Source organism: Corvus hawaiiensis, chromosome 5 (genome assembly GCF_020740725.1).
Source record: "Corvus hawaiiensis isolate bCorHaw1 chromosome 5, bCorHaw1.pri.cur, whole genome shotgun sequence".
In the NCBI taxonomy this organism is placed as follows: Eukaryota; Metazoa; Chordata; class Aves; order Passeriformes; family Corvidae; genus Corvus; species Corvus hawaiiensis.
The window spans coordinates 51,540,468-51,555,894 of record NC_063217.1 but is presented as its reverse complement, the minus strand read 5'-3'; the positions used below and the strand labels follow the sequence as shown (position 1 = coordinate 51,555,894).

General features: G+C 35.9%; 2 long non-coding RNA genes across 2 annotated transcripts in view; both read right to left on the bottom strand.

Moving 5' to 3' along the window:
* Positions 1–2,520, bottom strand: part of LOC125326420 — a 30,836-nt gene extending 28,316 nt beyond the window's left edge. The window contains exon 1 of the long non-coding RNA XR_007203809.1: positions 2,337–2,520. This is a non-coding gene — a long non-coding RNA (uncharacterized LOC125326420). The remainder of the gene's footprint in view (positions 1–2,336) is intronic.
* Positions 2,521–8,843: 6,323 nt separating this feature from the next.
* LOC125325752 lies at positions 8,844–15,427 on the bottom strand. The gene is made up of 4 exons (XR_007203530.1): positions 15,350–15,427; positions 14,462–14,505; positions 9,763–9,924; positions 8,844–9,020 (listed from the first exon to the last, which is right to left on the bottom strand). It is a non-coding gene; the product is annotated as an uncharacterized LOC125325752 (long non-coding RNA).

The following is a 15,427-nucleotide window of genomic DNA, read 5'->3' as shown; positions in this document are numbered from 1 at the left end:
GCTCTTGGACTAGTTCTAGCCATTAGATGACAAAAAAACCCATATGCTAGATTTATCTCTTCTATCCTTTCTCCTATAATCTATTTTTTCCACAAAATTCAACTTTTAGCTTATGACATTTCCTTCATTTTAATGAAAATAGCAGGCCTAGTTACTACCTCCGGCTTATGAGAGAGATCATGTGGCTTTAAAGAGTTTGCATGAAAACAGGACCTCAATCAAAATATTGCTTGCAATTACACCACTGCAAACTGCTTCCCAGCTCTCGTGAGCTGAATTGGAGGAAACACCTTGCCCCTCTTGCCATGCATCTTTTATGACATCGGCTGCACATCAGTAACCAAAAATATCTCACTGGTCTTTAAACAACTAACATATGGTTGTTACAATGCACACATCCAGAAAACAAGGATAGCACAGGTTTCACTCAATTTGATTCAGTGAAGCTCTGCAAAATAAACATTATATCTGTGGGGGTTTTGTACTTCCACTGCACATTTGCTAGTGTTGACTCAATTTACAAAGAGGAAACAAGATACGTAACAGCATGAAAGGAGAAAGATACACTTACCATGTTACAGGAAAGAACTTAATTTATTATGCTAATTCTTTTTATTTAAGGAAAAGTATTTGAATCTAGATGTGATCATTTCTCCTGAATCAGCTAGTAAAAAACTGACACCCAAAGTGTTTGTCTGACAAACATGTCTGTTTTCAGGGAAGCTGTGATTCTGAGGCAGTCTAAAAAGTTCTACATTCTTCTAATCCATGTAACCAACAGCAGAAGTACACCCCTGTATATAACCTAGGAATTACATTTTTCTAAGATGGGTCTTAGATACGCATAACCTTTATAAGTATCTGTCTTTTTGCGAAGCAAAAATTGCTGACTTTTCCTCCTTTAGTACGTCAGGATGACTATTGCAGTAAAACCCAGGTGCTATAGATGGCAATTCCTTTGCAAATTCAATTCCTCTCAGACTTTACTGGCCTTCACCAATTCCTACATGGTCTTGATTTCCTCCTTGTTCTTGCTGAATCAATTTCACTTTGTTTTACAAATATATTTCTGATCCTTTCCCAGCCAAGTTCTTCCTGTTAAGACTACTTTCCATGCTGAATGGATTCTATCCTGATAGGCTAGGAACAACCTAAGCTAAATTTCACAGAAGCATACAACAGCAGCGTTTGGCTCACAGATTGTCTCAGCCTATAGTCCTGCCATGACAGCTGCTCCCATGATAAATGATAGGAGCTTACAAACAAGGCAGAGTTGCAAAGGACAGTGAATTTCAAAGAACCATTTGCTAAGGTGTTTGCAGAAAGAGTAGCTATTTACAATGTCTAGGGTAGCATTTACAGTGCAAAAATGGATATGAGATCCTTTAGCATTCCCTAGCCATACTGATGTTCTCATCTATTTTCACTTGTCTCCCCTTTTCTAGCTTCTTCTCATTCCTCCCCACACACATACACAAGCACACATAAAACCCTCTTTTGCTCAGAAATATTTTCCTAGGAAGTTTCACAGGGACAGATTCTGGAAAAATATGCAAGATAAAGAAGTAAATTACAGGAATAAGTAGAGTGCTTCTTAATTGTTTGTGGCACTGGTGCTGGATTCCAATGAAATTTCTACTGCTTTCTAACTAAAATGCCATTTAGTATATAAGTGTAATAAAAAATCTTCTGACATAGAATCTAATCTAATTCCCCTAAATACAGGTTTTAACCCTTGTACTGCCTATATTTTGACGAAGACTGTGCATAGTCTTAATAACTGGATGATAATAAAATAAAAATTTCTAAATTGTCAGGTGGTTTAGACATATCTAACTTCAACATAAAAAACTACATCTGTACCTGAACTCCCTACAATCCAAAGAAATATTTTAAAAGAAATCACAGCAACACTGATCAGTAGTTAAAACACTAGGACAGACTTGAGAGTTTGAAAAACTTGATTTCCTTTACTATGCAAAAGAAAATATTACTTCTGCCTGAGAAATACAGTGGTCACATAACCTGAGGACTCAACAGGTCTGCAAAACCTTCTTCCTTAACGAAACACCTGTTAGGATTTAATCGTGCATTTATCTCAGAGTAAGCCAATGAAGTATTATTTCCAGACGGAAAGAGATTCTTAAAATGTAATCAGACACAGGATTTCATTCTGTTTAATTATGTGAGCAGTCAGTCAAAGTGAATGATATAGAACAAATAAAAACAATCCTTGCATTTAAACACCTCGCAAAGGGGAAAAAAAAATATCCCAAAGTCAACCAAAATTGTCCTAACAAGAAAAAATATTTAAGTGTAATTCTATAAGTCATTACCTTCCATATTTGAGTAACATATTGATTCTCCTTTCCAAGTCTTCCATTTTCTAGGCACTGAAACAGAAACTAACAAAAATTGACTCATTGACAGGATGAATATTCACATATTCTAATCTCAACAATCTATCTTAGGCTGAAGCTAACATAATAGTCTCCTTAGAGCTAGACTGCAAACCCTTGAGAAAAGAAGGTATTGCTTTGTGCAATTCAGACCAAAAAAAAAGGAATCTCCTATCCTGAACATTTGGAGAAGTAAAGAAAAAGGCCCCGTGGTACAGGAAGGATAGGGAGAGCTGCCTAACTTAAACAACCACATTGATGATTTGAATATACCCCATCATTTTCTTTGTTCGCAGCTTTTTACAACACCAAATGCTTTTGTCAGCATATTTATGACATCAAAGACCAAACCAAGAAAAACAGCTATTGATCACTGACAGTTAGAAGTGTGGCACAGCAGTACTTAGAGATACGTGGAATTTTCCTGAATACAATACCTTTTTCCATTGCAAAATTAAAAGGAAGAAAAAGTAGAATGTTCTGTGGAAGACTTTCTTCTTAGACCAAGCTCTCTACATACATCATTTCAAATCAAAGCAAGAACTGCTCAGATTCATGCATCTGCACTGAAGCAGGTGAGTATGGACTTGGTTGATTCTGGCATATTCCAGGTAAGTAGAGCTACTCTTTGAATCTATGGATACCTAATTACTTATAGAAAATAAAGAATAGATTAAAAGCAACTCATCCCAGTACATTCAGTTGCATGGTATGAAGGATATTCATCTAAGATGCAGATTAATCATACAAATCAAATCTTGACTCTGAGCCCAGCAGAAACTTTAATTAAAGAAGCATCTGGATTTCCAGGTACAGCTAAAGGTATAATTCATGCACATAATAAGTACTATAAACTGCTTCCACTGTCAAACATATCTCAAAGTATTAAGAAGGAAATGAGATATCACCCAATCATGCATTGTTAAAGGCAGGAAAAAAAGTCTGCCAAAACACAGAACTCCTAAGACAGATTCCTTGCATAAGCTGGAAGGAAACCAGGTTAGTTGCTTCCAGTATAGACAATCTAGCTAACTTTCAAGAGCTGTGGCACTGAGAAAAATACTTCTCCCTGTAATGGTTTAAACCCAGCTGGAGATGAAACACACACAGCCACTCACTCAAGACCTACTCTCTTTCCCACATTCTGGTGGAATGGGGAGGAGAATCCAAGTAAAACTTGTCTGTTGAGATAAGAACAGATAAATAATTGAAAATAAGGCAAAATACAATAATAATGGTAAAGAATAATAATAATGATAATAAAAAGAATAAAAGAAATCCAAATGATGCACAATGTAATTGCTCACCACCCTCTGACTGATGCTAGACCCCACCTTCCTGAATCCAGAGTGGCTGCTCCTTCCGGGCAACTCTCCTGGTTTCTACAGCAGATATGACATGCTGTGGTGTGCAATATCCTGTTGTTGAGTTCAGGTAATCTGTCCCAGCAAAGCATCCTCCCAGAGGTTTTTTCAGGGGTTTTGGGTTTTTTTATTGGTTGGTTTCTTGGGCTTTCTTGAGGTTTTTTGGTTTTTTGTGTGCCTCCTCACTGGCAGAGCATTAGACAAGGAAAAAATTCCTTGATTTAGGATAAACACGATTTAGCAAAAAAAGCAAAACACTGTGTTATCAACATGATTCTCATTCTGAATCCAAAGCACAGCACTGCAACAACCACCGAGAAGAAATTAACTCTACCTTAATTGAAAGCAGATCACTCCTTTTTCAGCATTACAGGCTGTCTGTACAAAAAAAGAAGCCAAAACATTGTACAGACGGTACAGATGGTTTCACCTTGCACTTGAATAGAGTACACGATCAAAGGGAAAGGATTAATCTGTGGAGAGTTTTGTGTGCTCTCAGTTGCTGGTGTTGTTTGCCATACACAGAGAACTTCTACAGTGATCAGCAATGAAATTTTTTTCTGTACCTTCTTTGAAAGGGCCTGTACCTTGGTCCTTTCAAATCATAGAGAAACCTGCTGGGTTCTCATCCCCAGAAATAATAAAATTTGAGCCACAGTTCCCCCACTGTGCTTTATCTGCAATTTTAAGTTGGCCCTGTATTAACTTTGCACATCATCTCATGTGGTCTCATCAGGACTTTAGACAGTCTTGAGACTTAGATTTGTTTACTGACCATATTCAGCTCCAGACTACAAATCACCTCTGAAAATGCCAAGCTCTTCTCTCCACAGTGCATATACCCAAGCAAAAATCACTTACAGATTCATCAAGCTGATACAAGAATTCTTAAATTTAAGAATTTTTTAAAAAATTAAAATTACAACACTGATTGTTCTTTGACTTACAGAGCTGTAAAGAGAAAATAACTCTTTTTAGTCAATTATGCTACAAAATTATAAACTGACCTAAGAGAACAGAAAGTAAAAAAAGCACCCACATGTTCTCTCCTACGTATGTTAATAAATGACTGGCAAATGCCAAATCCTTATACAGGGTTTAAGGCAAATGACACTTTTATTACCAATTACAAAGTGTTATCCAAGACTGCTGACATGCTAGCCCAAAGGAGAGACTTATCAGTTTTTTATGGCTTTATTACAGTGAAGAAAAGTACTAAAATTATTATCTCCTCACAGATGATCATGTTACATCCAAGTCTCCCAGGGATGCATTAATACTGGAGTAAAAACCATATATAAGCTTCTTGATAATTTCCTGATATCAAAATTCCTGCTAGAACAGCCAGACAAGGACAACGGGATGCTCTAAGGTCCTCATAATTTCACATTCATCTTTCCTGGTTCTCTCTAGAATTTGTAGATGTACCAGCATTTTCAGATACTCAGTAGCACTGTGCATCTAATTCCAGGCACTGACACAAACATGATGGAGGCTTTTGTCAAATCCTTTTTTCCCTATGAAATGGACAAGAAGTAATAGAAGTTCAGAAAATATCTGGCATCTATGCACATGAAGAGATTTTTTTTTTTTTTGTGATTTCTTATTTGTATTTCTTTCACATATAGTGCTGTAGAAACTGAAGATAACTTCCAAAAAAAATAGAAGAGGAAAAGGACAGTATTCACACTTTAAAAATATTAGCAAGCAAGCAAAAGTCCCAATTAAGCACATTCATTTTAAAAATTTTTCCATTTTTTACAAAGAATTAGACTAATTTTCAAGAACTCCTTTCATAATAAATAGGTACCTTTTTGTTCCTTATTTTAGTCACAGAAATCTGATCTAAATCTATATTTTGGCTCATTTTGATCTATATTTGCAGAGTAATTAGTGATTTGTGGTGCTCTGAAGGGGCTTGCTCAGAAACTGCAGGTTATCAAGCAGTTTCATCTGAAAAAAAAATGTTCTTCCAAGACTAACAGGCAAAACTGGGAACTCAGACTTGTGGTCATTTCTGATGGAAAAACATGAGTGAAGACCAAAGGAGCAAATTTGTTTCTCCTTTAGAAAATGAAAAAATCTTTTTACCTTGTTAGGGAGCACATAGAATTATTTACCTCATTATCTTTCTACCAATAAAAACAAGAAAACCATCTTTGTAAGCCTTGCAAATATGAAAGGGAAATGTAAATGGTTGCTACAGAGGAGCTGAACACCCATACAAAGCTGGTGTGATTCTAATCCCTAGGAGGGCTTTGATACTATATCACTTGTACAAAAATCAGCAACCTCTTCCAACACAGCTATCCTGGAGGGAAGAAAAAATCTTAAATGCTTAAATGAGAAGTCTTTAAAAAGCATAAAAAATCACAGCATGCATACAATTTGCAAATCCAATTGTTTTCACACCTCTTAAAAACAAAACTCTGCAGTATCCAGACTGGTGAAATGAAAGCAAAGCAAACAGCAAATGCAGAGGTCAAGAGGGTAATGACTTAATTTGAACTATTTGGTGAACAGATCAATAAGTCAGCGAATCAATATTGGGGGGCTTTTTAATTATAAATTACATCCAAGCTGAATAACAAAATGAAAACTGACATAAGAATTAAAAACTATGTCAGAGCTGACACAGTCAGGAAAGCAAAAACACAGACCAAAACTGTTTGAACTTTCAAAAAAAAATATGACAAGTTATATATTATTACGAGCATTAATGATCCATCCATTACCACTCAGCAGGGTCCGTAAATCTTTATTTGACCTACTGAAACAATAATGACTTAAGACATTCATAGCTTTTACTGTTGCTCTTATCTAGTATGGAATGGGAACAAATATAAACTTTGCTCGTGAAAGGAAGTATAGAAGGCAAGGAAATTATCTGAATTGTCCCAGATTTTATGCAACTGGAAGCAGGGTCAGTGTTCCCATTTTTATTATTTCTTAATATTTTCCAGCTGAGTTAATGAAGATAAAATATTAGGATCAATAAAGCCTACAACAGAGTTCATAAAGAAGAAATTTGCTCTCAAGAAACATGAAGTATGCAGAAATGCATGGCAACATTCCACACCCTTGCAGGACATGAAGACCACAGAGGATGGAGGTGACATGTGAAATGAAAATGTATTCTGAAAAAATGATAGAGAACAGCACTGCAGCCCGCTCACACATACTTGTACCTTCTGGGGAAAAAGGAAGGAAACATGAAACTGAGAACTAGATAGAGCAATGCAGAAAGGACAAATTCAATTAACCTCTGCCAGAGAAGGCATATATTCCCTGTTCCTTCATTATCAGTTATATCACTTTCAGTGTATATTGTCAGGACTTCAGCATAGGAGATTTTGGTAGGCAAAAGTCAACTCTTGCATTGTATTACCTTGTCATCCCCAAAGCAGAAAGCCAACAGAGTTTGCAAGGATGGCAGGAATAGAAGCAAACAATATGATGCAGAGTCTTGACCTGTAAAACAATTAAACATTTTTCTTCACTTCATATTTAACTCCTGACATATATTTCATATTGCTCTGTCATGCAACAGAAAAGTGTAACCAGATTTCACTATATCTGGAGTATGGTCAAATGGAAGCAAAGTGTAGATGTGAAAATTACATTCACCAGCCAAAATAAAGCAACAGAAGTATTACAGATAAATCATCTTCATCAGCTGGAGGTTTGTTTCTTCCTCTGTGATGAGTAATTACAAAGTCTAACACAGTAACAGGCACCCTTAATCTCTGAAAATGTGTCAACACAGTTAAAATATAAGCACAGTCAAAAACATTTTCTGAGCACATTAAATTCATTAAATTCATTGTATTTTATTAGATGTAAAGTCAGTGTATTAATCTATGAACCATGGTCAAAAGAATGAATTCTTTTTGCATTCATGCAAGATTTGGTTTCATGCTGAGGTGTAATAATAGGGATTATAAAAAACTTTGAGGTCCAGAAATTATGTTTATAAAGAAAATCAAGTGTCAGGCTTAGAGACTGTTCCAAGTTCTCTTATTCAGTTCACTATCCTTCAAATTATATATGGATTACATCCTATGAGATATCATAGGACCTGGCTATACTATTTAAATTTTAAATAAAATTTTAAAAGGACAAACAAACAAACAAAACAAACCGAAATAAAACAAACCAACACTACTGTGCAATCGCTGCCAGAACTGTAACTGGAGGCAAATGCCCCTGCTCTGGAAGTACAGCGCCATTTCAGTGCATGGCACCAGCAGCAGATCAGGTACCCTGCCACAGAGCATTTTGTTAATTTAGGTGGAGACAAAACTCATAGAGCTGGCTTGAAGCACAACACCCCAGCTAGCTTGGAGGATCTCTGCACTGTACTTCTAGGAAGCCCATTGTTTCCTTAAGATCAGCTACTTGCCTATAATTGTTGCTCTCACCATCTCTTGGGAGTTTGAAGAGGGCTCAGGACATTTTGAAGGTTTCATCCAAGTGGCTTGGAGGCAGGGAATATCTCCATGTCCACTAACACAGGTTCCTGAATATAAGTGAATTTTCTGAAAAACAGGGAGTGGGTTTATTAGGCACAACTCTTCACTTCTGAACATCACATCATACAGTGAACTTGCAGGGCTGTGGCACAAAGAGTTTGCATCCTGGGATTATTTACTTATTTTATTATCATGTAGGCCACGGTGGAAGAAGAAAGGTTACATTATCTCTGTGTAAACTGAGCTAGTGATATGACTACTATTAGACCACTCAATCTAGGTATGGCCTTCACATTTTAGAAATAATATCAAAAAATTAGAAACAACAAAAATATAAACCCCCATGAACATTCAAAGAATCATTATCTTTGAGTTATAGAGAAATTAAGAAGTTAATTCAGTGTAGTACATTGCAAAGAAACACACAACCTGGGTATAAAAGACAAAGAAAGCAGGTTTTTAAATCTATCTCCTCTGTTCCTCAAATTAAGATATAATGAGATGTGTACAGGTTGTAGACTAAAGGTTAATAAATTAAATATAAAAAATTTTTCCATCTTTATAAAAGAGAGTAAAATTAGCCATTGGCATGACTTACCAAGCATTGTTCATCAATAAAAATAAAAGATTGAAGGCTTGAGGTTTTTTTCTAGGAGCAGGGACTACTGAGCTCTGTGCATCTTCCAGTCAGATATCATTCACAGAAGTTCTATAGCTTCTGCAGCAAAGGAAGCCAGAATGAGATTATCATGGTGGTTTGGACACCTCACTTCAAAATTCATGAACTGAAACACCAAAAAGGTAATAAAGAAACATTAAAAATTTTGCTGAGGTCTCCAGAATGATATGCAAATATATACCACAATAAAAAACAATCCTGTAATTTTCTGTTATTTTTCAAAAATGCCTTGTAAATTATACACTTACAAAGTAATAGAGGTTCAATACCTGTGCTTCAGAGTACTAGAGTTTTATACTAGAAATTTCAGTAAAAAGAATCAAACAAACTACCAGCAATTCTTGTATCTTATTTTTCTATCCATGAGAAAGCAGCCAAATTGAAGTCAGTCCAATTTATCTTACTTGGAAGTAACCTGTGAATTTCTCTCTGTGAGAAATGTTCCAGTGTTTTTACTTATGGGGGCACTCTGGTTTTGAGCACATGACTAATACATTTCTTATTTGCCTACAAGAAGACTTGTATAAAGGTGATTCCAATATAGTTAGACAGACACGTTTGCAGTACTATCATTATTATTATTATTATTATTATTATTATTATTTCAAAAGCTGCCATCTCCAAAAAAAGCTCATTTTGGAGCATTCCTGAAGTAATTTCTCAAGTAATGACATTCAAATGGTCTCTGACATTTCTGAAGACAGTTTTTTAATGAAAAGTGGCAAAACTCCTTCCTTTGGTATGCAGCTACAATCAAGGATATTTACTCACCATAAAACATATCAAAATAATGGATGGCACTACCAGTAAAGAAAATTAATTTAAACAACTCAGGTAGAAACACGTACCTTTTTGCAGGGGAAAGTTTCTTTGTAGTGGTTCAGTTTATTTATTGTCTCTTTGGAAAACCATACTACACGATTGCTTTGGACTCCTTTATTTTCCCAGCACATGCCTTTGAAATAATACAAAATTCCAATACTTCCAGTAGTAATTTTGCTTCTCTCAACCTGTGTGCAAAAAAGAAAAAAAAAAATCCATTTTGACTTCCAGCTGGCCTATTAGTTAGCTAATTAGTGCAGCTTATTACAAAATCAATAACAACATGCATTTGCTGATAATTTTCCCATTTACAAATGTGAATATACAGGGCTTCCAACTACTTCATTATTGAATTTATTCTTCAGTGAAAAGATTCTTCAGTGAGTAATGCATTAGGCTGGCCTGAATTTTCTCCACATATATAGAACACAAATAAAAGTGAGAATGCTACATTTCTAATTCTACAAAGTCTGTTTAGTTACCAGACTTTTCTTTTATGTATGAAACATCAATAAAATACAGTATTAAAAACCCACACACTTTTCTATATTCTTTAATACAATGCCCTCTAACAACAGAAATAAAAAGAGCAAAACATTGCCTCACTCTAACTCATGTAATACCAGCAGTATCAATTTTGTGTGCTTGAGCTCAGTAACATTGGATGCACAGCTATCTCTGGTACTGTAAAACACAAAGGGGAACATTTCTGGTCAGATAGAAGTCCTTTTTAGTACTCAAAAGCAACAGAGGAATTCTAGCCAAACTAAGTTGCCAGCATGTGGGACATTTATATTCTAAGTTTAATTTTGTCTCACAGTGTTGAAACATTATTTGTCTTTTTCACCACTCTGACAGGTTTCCTAACCCCTGGCACTCCTTCTTTTACTTCATTACAGGAAATAGGAGACCTACAACACATGTAGTTTAGGCCAGATTACAAGACTGATCCCTCAAGGTTTGCTAGGAGCTTAAATTATTCTAGTTGTGTGATGATACTGGGTAGAACTGAAATCTTCAGTGATACTTAGAAGGAAGTAAGCAGAAGGATTTGTACTTGTTCACAGTATTCCACTTAGTTCCAAAAATATAAAATACAAAAAGTACAAAACCACAAGCCCTGGAGAAATTCAACTTCCTTCATTTTGGCTCTGCGCTAAGTTACGGAGCGTTTCTAAGAATTGTGGATCTAAATAAGCTTCTTATGTGGCCAATTAACACCTTCTCATACTTACATTAGATGACTTTTACCAGCTTAGATATATTAGAAAATCATGTTAATATATTGTGATTTCTGAACAATATAATTATCTATCTAGTGATGTATGGTTGCTTTCCCTGGTAGCTGGAAGTCTGTGTGAGTGGTTACGTGCCTTGGTGATCTGTTCAAGTATTGTAAAGGAGCAGGCTATGCACAGTAGTGCTGTATCTGGTTCTTCCCTATCCTGCTAACAGCTCACAGCTGACAGTTCAAATGTGGAAACAGAAATTTCTTCTTTCTGCAGCATGAAATATGCCTCTGGCATCTTTCTTTTGCACTTGTCAGTCATGAAGCTGTACTATACAGATTTTGAGAGCACTAGAGCAGCAGTGCTAACACAAGAATTACAAAAATACTGGTATTCAAGGATCTGAAGGGAGGCTTGTTTTCATGGAAAATAACTGAGAAAATGCTTTGCAAATATTCCACAGACTCTATGGAACTATGCCAATGCTTTGACTGTGCCTGCCCCAACATCTTACTTGGATGATCTCCTTGTTGCTTTGAAATCAGTGCAAAGACTGACTTCAGTACAGTTTGATCTGCTTAGACCTGGATTTACCATTATTTCTCTCATCACAGAACTGACATTGCACACATAATTTCTGTGATAAAACTGCCTGAATATTTTCATCATCTCACCCCACAATCATTTTAAAAGAATAACCACAACAAACCAAATTTTTAAAGTAGTGGCTTTAAAACCCTTGCTCCACAGCCAGGTGGTCTATGGGAACAGGCTGAGATTTCCCAAGCTGAATCTCACAAAATTTGATATAACATATGTTCCTCAGAGCTCTGATACACAGGAGATAATTGGCTATTGAGATGAGACTGCTTATAAAGCAGAGTAAAAGGTGTTCCCAGATCACACTTTATGCTGCACTTTCTCTAATTTCAAAGATATTTTTATCTGTAAACCAAACGATCCTGTGCCCCATAGAGGCTCTTCTGTGCAAAGTTCCAGACAAACCAATGGAATTGGAATGACAGACTAGGTGTTAGTATAAACACTTTCCTCTGAAACAAAGACTCAGTCTAAAACTGACTCAGTCCAAAGCCCTCTCTGTACATGGGGCTTGGGAATTAAAATGATCTACAGAACTGGTTTTGTTCCTGCTCTTTTTTGCCAATAATGGAAGCTACAAACATCTGACCAACTTCAAGGAACTTATATCTCTCTTGATAGTGCACAGTTTTCCCCCAATGTTTGAAGAATAATATACCATGATGAAAAAAGGCTACACAGAGGATAGAATAAAGTTTATGAGAATTTTTATATATATATATATATGTTTTTGTTTTTTTTTTTAATAGAAGAAATTCCTAGGTCATCGTCTCTGGGTACTCAACACGTTTTCTACAAATAAAACACTCCAATATCTGTTTGTTCTGCAGTCCTGGCAAGAATGTGAACTATATTTTAAAAAGCGGATTTGTCTGGACATTATATGATATAAGATGAAGTGCTTTCCTAAAGTATACCATGGAGTCCTGCTCTCTGCACTGCAGAATTGGTCTGCTGTCTTCATGTATCACTGTGGGTGCAGGTACAAGGTAGCAGACGTGCAGAAAGGAGTGCTCCATCCCTCTGGAGCATAAATTTGTAGTGCTTCTGAAAATCAGGTTAGTAGAGACAGAGACAAATGCAAGCAACAAAGCAAGTAAGATTTAACTCTTTCAGGTAACAGTGCACAGGAGAAAACCAAAGTACAGCTACTTAAGCAGATGAGTAAAATGGTTCTCAAAATAATTTCTTTCTGCAGTACTACATGCTGGGCCATAACATGCATTATTAATTTTTCTAGCAGAGTAAGTCAGCAATATTTTCTATACCATGTCACAGATCAAAGACCTGGATACTGTTCCTATCAAAAATGACAACTGTGATAATGATTTTTGTTAACATTCCAATGACCCAACTACATTATTTTTTTGTTGGGAGCAAATGCACAGCATTGTTGAACCTTACTACATTCTCCTCTTTGCTGGAATGTAAATGGAATGATAATTTTCTTCCTCTCATGGAAAATAAGGTGAATTTAAAAATCTGTTTATACTGTAAAAGCATGGTAGTATTGTAGTCCATGGAACATTTGCAGAGCATGTTCAGTTATTTCCATATAATCAAACCTTTATTGTCAGTCCCTAAGGTTTTGAATAAATTTTGTGATGCCACTGCTGTATTACTGCACCATTTGCTCTTAAAAGTTAATCAAGAAAGAAAGCAAGTTTTGGAGGAATTGAATAAAAACTTCTAAATACCAAGAGCAGACAAGGACAATTGAATTATTTCCACATTTCTTTAATCTCCCTCATGCTTAGACAGTACTGCATGGTGAGTCATGTTGGGATGTAGGTGATGTATTTAACATGCAGCAAAATGAGTTATGCAGAGTAACTTGCTCCTTATTAAAGTCTACTGCCATAAGAATTGTAAATCTTAGGGGAATAATGCACAGGGTAGCCAGACTTGGATCTCTCTCCAGAGCTGCAAGATAAGATAAGAGAACCTTTACCTCACTGTGCTCCTTTCCAAAGTCTGCTCCTTTCAGTTCCCTTATGCCTTGTGTGAGTATGTGGGATCACAGGGCTCACAATTAATGCCTGAGAATCCCTCACTTTTTTATCAAGTCTACAATTAAAGATGAAAAGTTTAAACTACCACAGCAGAAAACTTGGGTGCTAGGAAATTTTACCACTTCTGAAGTCAACTAAGACACCACCCTGCTGATTGACTGATCTCAGGAGGTCAAATGAGAGTCTTACAATTAGCTATGAAAACCATTTTATATGGAAGAGGCATATTAGATAGTCTGAAATAAGTTCTCTTCAGAGAGTAGCACACTATGAATTTCAAAGTGCTATCCTGATGACTTTTGCACACAGGGGAGTAAAAGATCAAACATATCAATAGATTTGATTTATGTTGTACAGGTGAAATGACATATTTTTGGCAGTTTGGCTTTAAGAAAAAATGTGTCTAGATATGGATTTCATTCATTTGATAATTTCTATTTCATCTTCCCAGTTATTACAAACTTGCTGGCACAATGGCCTTTTAAAATAAATCAATGACTCAGTTCTAAATTAATGCTTCAGCATATGGCTAATTTTGTTTGCTCTTGCTATCCATAAATGTCTGTGCCTTCAAATTTTATATTTACATGTTACATGTGTTTATTATGTGGGCTCAAAAGAAGAGGCAATCAGAAAGTGACAACATTAGTGTCTACTTGTATGGTAAGGTTTGAATACAGATCTTAATATCTTTTCAATGTTTCTCAGGTAGTAGTACATGGTAACCACTGTTAAGTCTGTTTCTCAGTATTGACTAGAATTAATTGATTATAGCTGATTAAACGTAAGGAACTATCTTTTGCACCACGTCATGACTCTTTTCACTATGTTCTAACATGAAAGAAATTCCTTAAGTGGAGAAAAAAAAATCTGTAAAAGCTTACCATAGAGGCAGGCTGGAAGACTACACCAAAGTCTCAGACAATCCCTAGATAGAAAAAGAAAAGAAAAAGAATATTTCTATTTAGTAAGTTCACTTTTTATTTAATATGTCCAGTTCTCACACCCATAACTGTTGAGAAAACTCAGAACATGAGAGTTTTAACAAAACCAAGGTCAGTCACTCATAGCTGAACTCCCACGTTTAAAGTGTGCACACAAAGCTTTTAACTCTTAACTTGGAGTTGCCACAGTTTGCCATGGGAACTGAGGTCAGGAACTGGGAATGTTTTTATTGGCAGATCATAGATAAAGCTAACTTTAAACTTGCATGACAAAGAGTTTCCTTTGGTTTGGTTACAGGTTCTACACCCTGTCTAGAAATCTGGAAAATTTCCAAGCACTGAATGGATTCTCTCGATAACTGAAACCTTTAAAACCTCTATTCTGTATTCTCATCCTTTCTTTTACAGTCCTGTTGGAGCTGCTCATCAGAAAGCTAAAGGGCAGTTTAAGCAGAATATGAACTGGACTGTTAAAACTTTCTGACAATGCTCTTCCAGTATAAATCAATACGTTTATGAAGATCTACCAATATTACAAAATAATTGTGTCTCTGTGCTCAGTCATTCTTTGATAATTGAAGCAGAGATTTTATGCACTTGAATTCAGGAAAATAGTACAATTCCAGGGAATTAATGTTTTAACCTAAGAGAGAGCTACAGCTCATACCCAAGCATCGCTTTCTAAAGTGCAGTTTGACTTTAGCCGTTGGTGATTCAACCATACACATACATTTAAGGTGGGTAAATTTTTTTAAATTTTCGGAATTGTCCAGGAAACATAAGGCAATATGAACTCTAATAAAAGCATAAACTATCCCAAGGACCTACTGAAAAAGTGGGTATATGGAGGTTTCTTGCATTTTCTTCTTCTTGTGCCAAGCTTGATAGAACCAAATGCTTGGAAAC